The 14,465-nt window shown below is 48.4% G+C and overlaps 1 long non-coding RNA gene across 1 annotated transcript in view; it reads left to right on the forward strand.

The window, feature by feature from the left end:
- Window positions 1-6,030, forward strand: part of LOC124504003 (uncharacterized) — a 31,099-nt gene extending 25,069 nt beyond the window's left edge. Inside the window, exon 3 of the long non-coding RNA XR_006960284.1 lies at window positions 5,309-6,030. This is a non-coding gene — a long non-coding RNA (uncharacterized LOC124504003). The remainder of the gene's footprint in view (window positions 1-5,308) is intronic.
- Window positions 6,031-14,465: the final 8,435 nt, after the last annotated feature.

Consider the following 14,465-nt stretch of genomic DNA (forward strand, 5'->3'; position numbering starts at 1 on the left):
CTCAGAGCCTGCACACATAACTGCCTGCTATTCTGCCATCTTTCGCACAGATGCCCTAGGCGCAATCACAGACCTTCCCACAGATGTGAAGAAACCTCTGCATGTAGGTAGATGCACTGCCATACTCATAAGACACATCACAAGGCATGGGATCCCTGCAACATGCATGCTCAACCATGGCTCTGAACCTTGCAGAACCTTCCAGCCTTCTGAGTCAATGGCCTAATTTGATAATTCTCAGGGAGTGAGCTTTCAAATGACTCCAATAATGCACCAGCTATAGTGGATGTTGGGTTCACAGCCCCCACCCCATGTGGGCGACTCAGGGTGGTTTGAGGGAGGAGGCCGGACTTGCCTTCACCTCCAGGGGCTGAATCACATTTTGGCTTTTCCTGAGATCTCAGGACCCCTGGCCTCTTTCCGCCCCCTTGTCCTTGGTGAGTGCAGGATACTGCCTGGACCATGGTCTTAATTCCTTGTGCTTGCCCAAGCCTTGTTCTTGTTCCTCACCTCCATCCCAGAGACAGATGCCCCCCACTGGAGGCTTTGAGGTGGGTCCAAATGGGAAGTCTCTTAGCTTCCTAGGCCTGGGGGAGAGCTCTCTGCAAAGGGAGGGCAAGGAGGGCAAGGAGCCACCTTTATGGCTTTCCTTGGCTCCTTGCTGAGTGGATGCTGTGCCAGATGTGGGCTTTGGTCCAGGACCAGGCTTGGGCAGGTGGTGAGGAATCATTGTCTCAGAATGTTAGAGAGACCTAGGGACTTTGAGTGTCTAGTCCAGTTCCCTCATTTTACAGGCTAGAAACTGAGTCTCTGAGATGGGAAGGGATGTGCCTGAGGTTGCCCTGCAAATCTTCAACATTAAGTCTTAACTCCAAGTTCAGCGTTCAGTATGTCATAGAATAAGGCTCCATGGGGGATAAGACAAAGGTTTCCTCAGTGTACAAGTTACAGAAATCCAGGACAAACCAGAGTCATTGGCATCCAAAGTCACATTTCCTTGCCTTGGGTGGCTGACTACAGTTTTAATCTGAACCCAAGGAGACCTTTTAAAAAATATTTTGGCTGTTGTGTGTAAGACACCTCTGTACCTGGCCAGGGCACTGGCTCTGAACCACACGAAGACTTTTGGCCTGAAGAGGTCTGAGTACACCTTAATATATCTGCATTTAACTGAGAAACAATCCTCACAAAAGTCTACATTTACCCCATGTTTCTCCTGGAATGTTTTCTCTGTTGGCAACCATTAACATTGGCACTTTCTGTGTGCCAGGCTCTGTTCTCAGCACTTTACCTGTGTTACTCATTTAATCCTCTTAGCAGCCCAGTGGTGCAGACACTATCTTCACTATTACCACCATCATCAGCATCACCACCATCATCATCGTGGTCATCATCATCATCATCATCATCATCTTCCCATTTTATTGATTAGGAGACTAAGGAACAAAGGGATTAAGTAATTTGCCTAAGGCCTCCAGATTAGAAAAGGGCAGAGCAAGGACTCAAAACCAGGCAATGCTCCCTCCACACTAGAGCTGTGAGCCTGGTCCTCCAGCGTACGGTCAGCCATCCTCCCCAACTGCTCCCCTTGAAATTTCTGAGAGTCTCATGCCCAGGGACCCCCTATACCAGTAAGGAGAGCCCAGGCAGGTAGAGAGCTGTACACAGGCCCCAGACATGTGCAGTCTTGGGAACCGGTCATCTACTGCACAGTCCTGCAGAATTGAGACATACGTGTGATCCGGGCCACACACGTGTCTAGCTCTCCTGGCCTTCAAGAAGGCCTGTAGCTACTACCACCTGCTCTACTCTACCTCGTTGTCCTCCATTCTCTTCTCTCCACATGACACTTTTGACCAAAATGGGGACAGATCCATTTCACCTGAAGTTGGCAAAGAAAAGATGAGGGTTTTTCAGTATGGTGCATAGAAGGAAACGGGGGGGGGGGAAAGGAAGACATTTGCAAATGTAAAAATGATTGGATGTAAAAAGCATGGATCTCAGGTACTCACTAGTAGCAAACTCTGACTCCGTTTGACTATGGCTCCCTCCTGGCCTAGCACGAGGCCCTGGGCCCGGACCTGAGGGCCTTGGAAGGATGTGATGCTCTCCAGAACAGGTCAGGTTTTAAGATGACTCTGGGGAGGGGTTTGGCTCTGTGGTATTCCTGTACCTGGTCCCAGGCCAGGTCAGACCATTCACATTTGGCCAGGGGAGCAGTATTGGCTCTGCAGATGGGACAAGTTGGCTTCTCAGGACCCACTCCATTCCCATACTCCTCTCTGGTCTTTTTGAGGTAGTTGCTCAGGTTTCCTTCTGGCCCAGATAAGTGCCCAAATTCTCTTCTGGCTATTGCAGTACCTCTGGCTCCCCCCTTAGTCAGGCACCTGTTACATTGTTCTGGTGATTTCCACTCCTGGGGGAAGGGTATAAGTGGAGGCCCACAGATCATATGTCTAAATAGTCAAAAGTTGTAAGTCAAGCTAATAAACTGTTCATTAAAGTATGTTCTATCCTTCAGCCTTGATGAGTTTACCTTCAAAATGATAAAATTAAAAATACTTAGGGGGCCTGTGTGGCTCAGTCCGTTGAGTGTCCGACTTCGTCTCAGGTCATGATCTCACAGCCCATGAGTTCGAGCCCCGCGTTGGGCTCTGTGCCGACAGCTCAGAGCCTGGAGCCTGCTTCAGATTCTGTGTCTCTCTCTCTCTCTGCCCCTTCCCCGCTCATGCTCTGTCTCTATCTCAAAAATAAATAAAAAAATTTTAAAAAATGCATATATAGTTATTATTTTTATATGACTGAAAGTTTGCAAAATGCTGAAGACCACCAAACTGAATTATTGCTGATATACATTAGGGGCTCTGTTCATGAGCCAGTGATGTTTGGATGAATGATACAAACAAAGACATTTATAATTCATAAATTAGCATGTATTTATTCTTTGAAATTTATTTTATTGCCTTAATTTCAGCAAAATTAGTCATCATGCTTTTATTTATTAAAAAAATTTTTTATTAAAATTTTTAAATGTTTTTATGTATTTTTGTGAGAGAGAGAGAGAGAGAGAGAGAGAGATAGTATATGAGCAGGGGAGGGGCAGAGAGAGAGGGAGACACAGAATCCGAAGCAGGCTCTAGGCTCTGAGCTGTCAGCACAGACCCCGATGCAGGGCTCAAACTCGTGAACTGCGAGATCATGACCTGACCTGAAGTCAGACGCTTAACCAAGGGAGCCACCCAGGTGCCCCTAAAATTTTTTTTAATGTTTATTTATTTTTGAGAGAGAGAGAGACAGAGTGCAAGCAGGGGAGGGGCAGAGAGAGAGGGAGACACAGAATCCAAAGCAGCTTCCAGACTCTGAGCCATCGGCACAGAGCCTGACGTGGGACTCAAACTCACCAACCACGAGATCATGACCTGAGCAGAAGTCGGATGCTCAATCAACTGAGCCACCCAGGTGCCCCAGTCATCATGCTTTTGTAATAGAGAACTCATAATTTGTGTTCTAGTGAACAGTAATGACCTAAAGGATTAGAAACAAAATGTGATTGTATTCAGTTGTTTTAGTAAGCTATTGCCATGTAACAAAACACTCCAAAGTTTAGTGGTTTAAAGCAATATTAAAGATAATTTTATTATCTCATGGTTCTGTGGGTTTACCAGGCTTAGCTGAGCATTTCCTCTGCTGCTTTGCTTGGAAATTCTCGTGCGGTTGTGGCTAGCTGGTGGCTGGGGCTGGAGTCATCAAGAGGCTCAACTGAGGTGCTGGGATGGCTGGTTCTTTCCTCCTTTTCATACGATCTTTTGGTCTTTCTCCGTCCACACGGTCTCTCTAGTAGTGGCTGTACTTCCCACATGGTAGCAGAACTCACAGAAGTGAGTATTCCAAAAAGGAGGAAGAGGAAGCTTCCAGTCCTCTTAAAGTCTACATCCAAAATGTACGCAACATATACCCACTGTGTTCCATGTGTTAGCATGAGTCACCGCCCAGCTTCAGTGTGGGGGGGAACCACACAGGGTCCACAGACCACATAAATACTGGGAGGTTTGTTCCCTGGGGCCTTCTTTGGAGACCAACTACCACAGTGTTGGAAGTGAGTGTTGTAACAAAAATTTAAAACCCATGGCATTTTCTTTGGGACAGTTGGGGCGCAGAAGCTGAAGAACCTTAGGGAGAAACTGAAGTCTTGAAACATAGAAAAGGGGACGGAAGCTATTCACTGGCAGAAATATCTGAGACCATCCCCTACAGTAATGGAGAAAACAGAAAGGGTGCCTATGAATTTGTGATACGTCTAAGGCCAGTTCCAAGCAAAATGTTCAAAGTGCTAATTGGCTTCTTTCAGCTGGCTCTGATAAAATAGGAGAAGATTGAGATGAACTAAAGAAGTTTTGGAGCAGAATTAGTAAATCTAAGGAGGTCAGGTCTGTATTCTAGCCAGCAAAAGGCCCAAAAAGCAAGGATTCGCCTCAGGGCAAAGAAAATCCTGGGTGCTGCCAGTAAAATGTGGTCTCAGGTATAGTGAAAAGGTGTGGCTGTAATACCTTTGTGAAGAGCTCAGAAATATTTAAGGGCATGTGTTTAGACCCTTTGGATACACAACAGGACTTCTAAGAATGTTAAGAGTGTATCTCTTAGATCCTCTCTGCTGGACAATGGGATTGAGAATCTCATAGCAAGCTTAAGCGGGGCTTAAGGTGAGAGGAGCTTTTTCTTTAATGGAGTAGGTTTTAATTTGATATGTAATAAACCCACATGTTAAAAAATTTTTTTTTCAGCTTGGATTGAAAGGGACAGAGATAGTTCAAAACGAAGAGTCATTTTTTATGGGCAAGAAACAGCCTGAGAAGTCAGTGTGGTTACAAACACTATTTCTTCTAGAAAAAGAAGGATAATTCAGAGTATGGAACTGAGAGCCACAGACACCCACTCCCAGAGAACAGGACTAGGATCTAATTAAGGAATTGGCTTGATTTCAGAATTGTTCCATACAAGTTTCTCCCCCCCCCACCTTTTTTTTAAATGTTTATTTATTTATTTTTGAGCGGGGGGGGGAGGGGCAGAGAGAGAGGGAGACAGAGAATCCCAAGCAGGCTCCGCACTGTCAGCACAGAACTTGATGGGTAGCTCAAACTCACAAATTGTGAGATCATGACCTAAGCTGAAATCAAGAGTCGGACACTTAAACTACTGAGCCATCCAGGTGCCCCTCTCCTTTTTGAATGAGAGTATCTATATGATTTACCCTGTGTCTACCTCCTTATCATTTGTTGGGGTTAAGATAACTTGTCTCTTTTTTTCACAGAACTTCAAGTCAGGAGGAGTCATCTCCAAGCATCCACACCTGAGGGGCTTCCTCTTCTCCAGACCTGATGGAGATGCTGAAGTTCTGGATCTGAAGCGTAAGCCTGATAATGTCACAGATGAGACTGTGGGGGTTCTGAGGATGACTGTATTCAAATGTGTGAGGAACATGATTCTTTGAAGTGCTAGAGGGCAGCCCGTGGTAGCTAGTCTTCAAAGCTAGCCCCCCAGTGAACCACCTCTCCTAGTATTCATGATCTTGTGCTGTCCTCTTTCTGGAATCTGGGCTGTTCCTGTGACTGTGGCTAATAGAAAGAAAGCAGTGACAGTGATGTCATGTGACTTCTGAGGACAGGTCATAGGGAGCCTTTTGGCTTCCACCTGGGTTTCTTAGAATGCTCGCTCTGGAACAAGCCAGCCATCATGTAAGCAGTCTGATTCCTTTGAGACTCAGATGCTATGAGGAGGCTAAGCTAGCTGTGTGGAAAGTTTACAGGAGAAAGCAATACAGTCTGTCAGACTCTACCTGCTCTGGTAATCCCAGCTGAGATCAGATATGAGAGTCAAGATGCTGCCATCTTGGATGTACAGCCCAGCTGAACCTGCATCTGACTCTTGACCTGCAACCATGTGAGAGACCCCTCCCCCTGGCCGCCAAGGGACCACTGAGCCAGTCAATCCACAAAACTGAGAGATAAAAATATTTTAAGCCACTGGTAACTGAAGCAGTAAAAAAAAAAAAAAAAAAAAAAAAAAAATGTGTATTTTAATTTAAAAATGCAAATTAGGGGTGCCTGGGTGGCCCAGTCAGTTGAGCATCCGACTTTGGCTCAGGTCATGATCTCATGGTTTGATGAGTTCAAGCCCCACATCGGGCTCTGTGCTGACAGCTCAGAGCCTGGAGCCTGCTTTGGATCCTGTGTCTCCCTCTCTCTCTCTCTGCCCCTCCCCCACTCATGCTCTGTCTCTCTCTCTCTCAAAATTAATAAACATTAAAAAATGTAAAAAAATTATAAAAGAGCAAAATATTGCATTTCATACAACTTTTTAGCAAGTTATTTTTCTTTCACATATTCAAAATTATCTATTAAAATTAAAAGGCAAATGTAACCAATGGTAAAACTAATGCATTTTATCTAATACAAAAATTTAAGTAAAATATTTAAGTAAAGCTGAATTTTTACGTTTTGAAAATCTCATTCACTCTTAGTAAAAATTTTTGTGAAAGTAAAATCCTGCCGTGGTTCCCTGGCTGTCTATTGCCAAGGTAAAGAATCAGTCTCATGCTTCGTGTGGGTTCCGTCTTGACCTGCACATATGCAAATGTGGGAGAATTATGAATTATTTATGCTGGAAAGTGCTCCTCGGCTGCCACATACGATTGTAGCATTGCTGACGTGTGCGTACCTCTGGAACCACAACGAGAAGCAAGGAAATGCATGTTTGCCCTGCTCGGGGCATGCTACTTCCATTGCCTTCCTGCTGAGAGGAAGGATTTGATAAATTAATCTGTCTTTCCTCTTAAGTGCTTCCACCATTCAATCCTCCCTGCACTTCCGAGCAGCCAGGCCCTCTCTGATGTCAGTAGCAGCAGGACCCACATGTTTTTCGAGCATTTGAACAGTCTCCTCTGGATTCAAGGACATAACTCGACCGTGGGGGAGAAGCATTTCCCTGGGGCCTGAGCGACGTGACCCATGAGAGTGGATGTTCAGGGGTAGAGGTCGTGCTCTGCTAGTGCTGAGTGCCTGCTCCCCAGGGAGGGAGGTGCCTTGTGTTCTTTAACTGTGTATGTACGTGCATGTGTGTGCGTGTGTGTGTGTGTGTGTGAGAGTGCATGTGCATGCGTGTGCATCCATGCGTGTGTGTGTGTGAAGTGTGGGTCCTCTGAAGAGTGGGTCTCAGAACAGAGACTGGTCTACCTTTAAGGGTGCTACTGCTTCTGGCCATCCTGTGCTGGTCTGGTGGAGGCCTCCTGGGCCTCTCTCCCGGAGTCCTATGGAACTCTGACCCTTGGATGCCTCACTCTTACTCTGATTTAGCTCTTTGGTTTGAAATATTTCATAGTTATTAGCCTGGTGTATTAGTCGAGACATTATCAGCTGCGAGGGACAGAAGACCAATCCAAACAGGCCTAAACAAAGAGGAGATACGTTGGTTCCCACAACCAAGTCCAGGGGCACAGATAGAGGGCCCAGACTTTGTTTTCAGGGGTGGGGGTCGGAGAGCCCTGTGACTGACAGACAGCCCACCAGGACACGTAGAGTAGAGGGGGTGGGAGAAGTATGTGTGGTTCCCCCAAGGAGGGGAGGTAGCCAGAATGCAACATGCCCTCCACACCTGGGTATAACCTTTTGCAAAATTCAGTTCTCCGTCTGTTGTGCTGGACACCTGGGCCTGATTTCCCAAGCAGCCCAGGTCGCAGGCACTGTCTTCCTGACACTGGCTGCTGCCTGAAGCAGATTCTTTACCCGCTCCCGCTCCCATGTCAAAGCTTCCCATCCCTCGCTGGGCCCCGGCTGGTGTGACAATCAGCAGCAGAGCAGAAGCATCTGAGCCCTGTGAAGGCAGAGGCCTTCTCGGTGCACATCATCTTTTCCTTGGGTCTGCTTGAACGCCCAGGGATCCCCCGAGGACGGCTCCCCCAGCATTACACCACTGCAGTTGTGCACAGTAGAAATGTCTGTACAATAAACATCAAAGACACCATTTCTGTCAGGCAGCAAAAGGGGGTCATTCCTCTCTCCTGGAGCTCTACCGACAAGCCCTCTGTGGTCAGAGACCCAGTGGATGGGCTCTCATAACATTTCACTTCACGCAGCCACTCCTCCACATGGGGTCCCCTGGACGCCTGGCAAGTAGGACAGATCACCCTTCCCAAAGCCCCAAAGGGGCACTCCCCCTTGATTCACTTTCCACTCCCCCTCCCAGCTGAATGTGGCTGCTGCCCCCGCCTCCCTGCTCCCAGTGTTTTCTGACACACACTCACATTGCTTCTTGGAGTCTGCTGGAAACTGACCCCGAGAGGAAAGAAAGGAGGGGCTGGACAGCACGTCTTTGAGGCGGCTCACTTAACTCCGTTATATGTGCTGCCTGCCAGCAGTGGGTCTGTGAGTGTGTGGGGGCCACGCCTGGGGCCAAGACCTCCTGACCCCCTGCTCTGGTCTGGTCCTCTCCCATCTTCTCTGTTTCCCTCTCCTCTTCTCCTTTCTCCTCCTTAGATCTCCCCATAGCCCTCTGTCCTTCTTTCTCTTCCTGTATACTCTCTTTCTCTCCCCAACCTAAATCTCAAGGGCATTACAGTTTGAGCTCAATTTTCTCATCACACCTTCCCTTACCTAAAAATAGACAGTGAAAATCACACAACACAGCCATACATATAACACCATAGTGTCCACTTCCTTTTAACTCTGTCCTTTGGGGTGTTGGCCCTGTCCCTGGGTCAAGGCCCTTTGAAGACCAAGGAATGGCAGGTCCCGCCAGAGCCAAGAATGCATTTCAAAGGCTGGCCCATCCCTCCTCCCCTTGCCCCACTGTGGTGTTTGTTACTTCCTCCCCTTGGGAGTATCCGGAGGCCCTGGTCTAGGGGAGAGATAGATGAAGGCAGAATTGTTGGATCAAAGTCCAAACACATAATAAAAGCATCTCCCTGCCCCACCTAAGGACATGATAATGTGCATTTACTCACACACAAACACAGAGCAGTGGGCTGGCCCACCATAAACCTTCTCTTATTACAAAGCCAGAATCTTTTCCATCTGTGTTTAAGCTGCAGCCTATGAAATAATGTCTATAAAAATAAGATTGGAAGCTAAAATATCGAGTGCAATAAATTATGGCTACATTGTGTTCCCTCCTGAGGGATGTCCTGGCCAAAGAGCCTTCAATATTTCTATCTAGGGCTGTGCTTTGTATTTTCTCATAAAACATTCCATTTGTTGATGGGAAGAAAGAGCCTGAACCGCTGAGCGCGATTCAATAGAACGATGGTGCTTGGCCGTCTGTACCTGCCTGGCATCTTAATTTCTCTTCCAAAGCAACAACAGTCTGCTTGTTGTGGAACCGCAGAATGAAAGCCAAAAGGGAGGCTGCCCAGGGGCAGATTTGTTGGCCAGTTTCCATCACTACCACCATCTCCCTGCTCACAGCCCCACCATCGTACCCCAACCACCATCCTGACCATGAATCCAGACACCATCCCCACCTTCCTTCAAGAATTCAACATACCTAACATGTCCCAGGCATTGGCGAGGGTCTGGGAGGGTGGGGAATCTGAGGGATTAATAAGACACAGATCTGAGAGTTGAAAATCTTTAGGGGGATGGGTCAGATGGACAAATAACTTAGAAGAAGAAGGAAAGTTAGCAGCAAGGAACTGAAAAGTTCTCCCAGAGGTCAAAGGAGGGAGACTTGTAGAGGCGTTTGAGTTGAGTCTGGAAGGGTGGGTTGGATCTGGACTTGCAGAACTGGAATGAAAGGCCTTCTTGGAAGAAGGATTGAGGTAAAAGAGAGCCCAAAATTATAACAGATGGTTGAGGAGGGGAGGAAAGCATTTGGTCTGGCTGGACCCCAAGGTGCATGAGGGGCAGTGAGAGAAGTCAAGTTGAAGTATGGGTGGGACTAGGTCAAGAAATAGGATGGATAAAGGAGAAGGTCACTTAGGGTTACCTTTAAAAGGATTTGGGCCTTTTATATGGTGGGAAGTGAAACATCAATAGAAAGTTACTGAGATGTGGGCGGTGGAGTTGGTTTTGAAGCTAACCGTTGTAATGCCATCTTGGGGCCGGTGAACATTTTCTGCTTTCTCTCCATACTCTCTTCCCTGAAAAGATGGTTACCTCTTCCCCCTTCTTGGCTGATTCCAAAGTTCAACAAAGATTATGAGTGTTGGCCATTTTCTTCAAATCCTACCACTTCATACTTTGTCCCTTTGCCTTAAGCATTTGTGGCAGGGAGGAGGGAGAGGGATAGGAAGGAAACACATATAGTCATTAACTATAACTCATACCTCAGGACAAGTGCATCAGATCCTTTCTAGAAAGTGGATTTGGCTTGGGAGAGGTGTGGGGGATGAGGGTGCCAGGTGCTTGTTGGGTTGGCAGGTACCACAGAAGTAGGGAGGACAGATGTGAGTCAGCTCACGTGGCCTGCTTTGCCCTTCTTTATGGGATCAGCTGGATGTGGCTCGAGGTGTTCAGCTCAGAGGAGAGAACCCCAGGGCCCAAGGCAAGGGCATCCCTGAGAGCCAACGGGAGGAAGCCATGTGGATGGATGGACAAAGCTGGTGCCGCTTTCCTGATGATTCCGATGGGAACCCCTGGAGTCATATCCAGGAGGCATTTCCACAGTTTTAAAATTCCTTACTTAGCTTTATTTAAGAACTCATTCCCCAGAACAATCATATCCCTTATTCTCTCCTATTCTTCTATTCTATGTAGAGGGAGGAAAGTAGACCAGTTGTCCCACTGGGGCTGAGCCTTGATTCTTACTCTCGGGCAGATGTTTAGGATGGGGCTTGGGTCTCTCCTTCTACCCCACAGCACATGAGCGTGAGTCTAAGGAGCTGGGATTATGGGAAAAGAGGCGCCTGTGATCACTCCCTGCCTCTCTGCCTTGTTGTGCTGTGAGGATGGCGGGGAGAGGGCTCTTCCAGGCCGCACTGGCGGCCAGGCCAGCGCTTGTGGTAGGCGGTGTTTATGAGAACGCACAAATGTTTATGCGAGATTGCCAACCAGTTATTTATGAGTCTCTCAGCCCTTCCCCAATAAAAGCTGTTCCCTCAATGTTCTGACAGGCCTCGCATCTGTAACTAATGTGTCACTCGCTCAGCTAATGCAGTTCACTTGTGTTTATTTTTGCAGAAAAGCAATTTATCCAGCCACTCTGAAAAAAACTGGCCTGTCAGGAGCCTTCTTTGGAGCAGAGTGTTTTTCCTCAAAAGAAAGTCCAGATTGCTCTCCTCAGTGCAAGGGCGGGCTTTTGGTGTGTCTTCCCCAGTGTGTCCGTGGGTCTGTCCTGTGCACCAGAGGGGTGTGGCATGTCTGGCATGGGCCCTTGCTTTTTCTCTAGGAATATGGAGGTGTATCTTTGTGCTTCTGTTTGTCTGGGCCTCAGTGGATTTGAGATATTTTTTAAAAAGGTTCTGGGGGTGGGCTGGATCTAACTTTGCATTCCCCCTGATGGAGATAAATCAAAGCTGGGACAGTAGGTTGTTGGCAGTTGAAGGGCCTGGAGAGGGAGGTTTGAGGAAGGTGGGGGGAGGAGGGTGAAGGTTAAAAGGGAGGATGGTTGGCTCCGGGGCAAAAGGAGCATTAGCACTGGCTGGCCAGACCCTAACTATAAACCTGCCCAGGAAGGCTGGCTGTGCATGGGTCCCTTCCCGAGGCTGTTAATTTTATCATTCCCACTCTGTTTTCCTTCAGGATTGGCAGGAAACTTTTGGAGTGAAAAGGATGCTCTGTGGGCTTGTTTTGGGATGCTGTAAGAAAGGGAGCCTGAGAACTCATTTCCTGCTGTGAAACCTGATTTCTGGGAAAAGAAACCAAGAAGTGGTTGGGGGGTGGGGAGTAGACTAGGGGGTCAGGGGTCAGGCTGAGTGGGGTCTGCCAGAAGGAACAAGAGACACTGACGTGGGCTGGTCAAGTGCCTGGTGGCCTCTGTGGTCCTCATTCTCATCCCATAGATTGTGACTCTGACTCTGGACTGCCAGTGACCCTGGGCTGGGTGGGTCTGCAGGCAGACCCTTCCCACTGCTGGAAAAGCTCCTGGCTGCCCATGGCCATTGATGGCGGGTCATGCCTAAAAGGTGCAACAGTAATAACGGCACACTAGGACAGTGGGTCCTAAGCCACGGGACAGAGGGAACACGGTGCTCATGAGCTGAAACAAGATGTCTTCTCACAGCTCAGACCAAATCTTTGCTGCCTTGTCCTGATTTGCAGGAAAGTATTAAGTAAACAGTTTGAAGTTTCTCAACTTTGAGTTTTCTGCCAGTAAGATTTCATTAAACCTCTGGTGCCTGCAAGTGATAAGTCAGTCAGCATTTGTGTAAATGCAGAGAAATAGACAATTGTGCTTTGCCTGAAAGCCTATTTTTTAATGGCCTGGGGCTGTCGCAATGGTGATTTTTGGCTGGCATCTGTAACTTGGCTGTGACGTGGGACGATGGTCAGGTCTGGCTCAAGGTTTCTCTGGCTAGGTGACATTCATGGTCACCCCTTTGTGACCCTGTGACCTGGGTGAATGTGACTGGAGATCCCGTTACTGCTTTTGGGTTGCGCACTTGTAGGAGGAAGGAGAGGGACAGAAGGATATCAAACTGGGCACAGCTGGGGGTCCCGCTTGGGGTGGAGGCAGTTGAAGAGTCTGATTTGCCCTTTTAATCAGACCATCTCCTTCCAGCAGCCCCCTGCCCCTTCCTTCAGGGCCCCAGAGGGCATATTCTCTTGGCCCCCACCCCCAGAGCCTCTCCCTTTCTTTTGTTTCAGCTTCCTCCCTCCCTCCCATCACCCTGGGGCTTGAAACTCCTTGCTAGGCTGGCAGCCTTCCCTAGGTGGTGAGATGGAAATCTTTGGGGTGGGCTTGGTCCTCAGTCCCACGCACACCTTCCCTCTCCTGTGGCACTGGGAATGGGTAATGGGAGCTTTGCACCCGGGGCAGGGGCCAGAAGGACTGAGGGAATGATCTTGTGCTAGGGAAAAGAGGCTTGCTTTAGAATCTGAAAAGGAAACCGCCAGCCCCCAGCCTTCCCAGGTTCGAGGGTTGCCTCCCCTTCCAGAACAGCTGTTTGTTAGTCTCCCACAGCCTTTCCCTCCTGCTCGATTGAAGGCTGTACAACAAAACTGTGGCTCTCTCTTCTGTCTCAGGGAGGCTGGCACCTTCCATCTTGGCTGCTGCAGGCCAGGGACGGGATGTCCCTCGAACACACACATCATGGAGCCATATTATCCCACTAGCAAAATTGTTCTCAGGTCCTAAAATGGGATTCCAATGCCCACAGGGACCCAGGAGGTAATGTAAGGAGAGGAGAGACGGGACCTGGGAAAGATGGTCAAGGGCCCTGGGCCCCAGGGTTGGGAAGCAGGGGTGAGTAATGGGCACCGCAGCTCATGTGCTCCATCCATAGCGGCAGCACCTTTCTCAGCAGGAAGGTGCTGCAATAGGGGGATGCCCACTCAGTGAGGCCAGTTCTTCCATTTTCAAATCTGGGCTTTAATGTGAACCGTCTGAAGGTTATGTGTCGGCAATCAACCTCAATCTAAAACATGGTGTGGGCCAAGCAAGATGTGTCTGCTGGCTGGCTGTGGCTAGTCTGCCCTCCGCTCTTGTGAAATGTGGTAGAGCCATCGTTCTGGATGTGTGGAGATGTGCACCATGACTTCCGGGCCCTCGGCCCAAACTGATGTAGGAATGCCTGCATCAGGTGCTACGAGAGCTCATGGCCCATGCTAAAAGCTATGAACATGGCGCATTATCTGAGAGCAGAATTTTAGCCTAAGCTGTCCTGGGCTAGCATAGGTTAACTTTTTCTTTTCTTTATTAAAAAAATTTTTTCCCGTTTATTTATTTATTTTGAGAGAGACAGAGACAGCGTGAGCGGGGGAGGGATAGAGAGAGAGAGAGGGAAAGAGAGAGAGAATCCCAAGCAGGCTCCGCACTGTCAGCGCAGAGCCTGATTAGGGGCTGGAACGCACAAAGCTGTGAGATCATGACCTGAGCTGAAACTGAGAGTCAGATGCTTAACGGACTGAGCCATCCAGACAACCTGTGGTTTGCTTTTTCTCTGAGCAGGGACACAGACTCTTGTTCTTTCACTGAGCATGATGTTGTTGAAGGCCCCTTTGGACATGGCCTCTGGGGAATGTGGGGCAGGGAGGGCAGGCCATGGCTATCCTGGGTCAGAGCACCTTATCCAGGTAGGTGACAGATGGAATGTCAAGGATGGCTTCTAGTTTTCTGGTTTGTGCCATGGAAGATGTGGGGCCTCCCCAGATTGGGAATGTGGGAGAATCATTGGGTTTGGGGGGAAGATCCTGACATCTCTGGATTTTGCCCTGTTTTCCTAGGTCAGAAGGAGGTGGAGGGCAGCTTTTGACCTGAGATGTGGCATTGTGAGTATGGCCTCAGTGCCTCCCCACGTGTAGCCCCCAGCTGGAGGG

This window comes from Lynx rufus, unplaced genomic scaffold (assembly GCF_022079265.1).
Source record: "Lynx rufus isolate CCGP_SWC_20201006 ecotype Redwood Valley unplaced genomic scaffold, mLynRuf1.p SCAF_8, whole genome shotgun sequence".
Classification (NCBI taxonomy): Eukaryota; Metazoa; Chordata; class Mammalia; order Carnivora; family Felidae; genus Lynx; species Lynx rufus.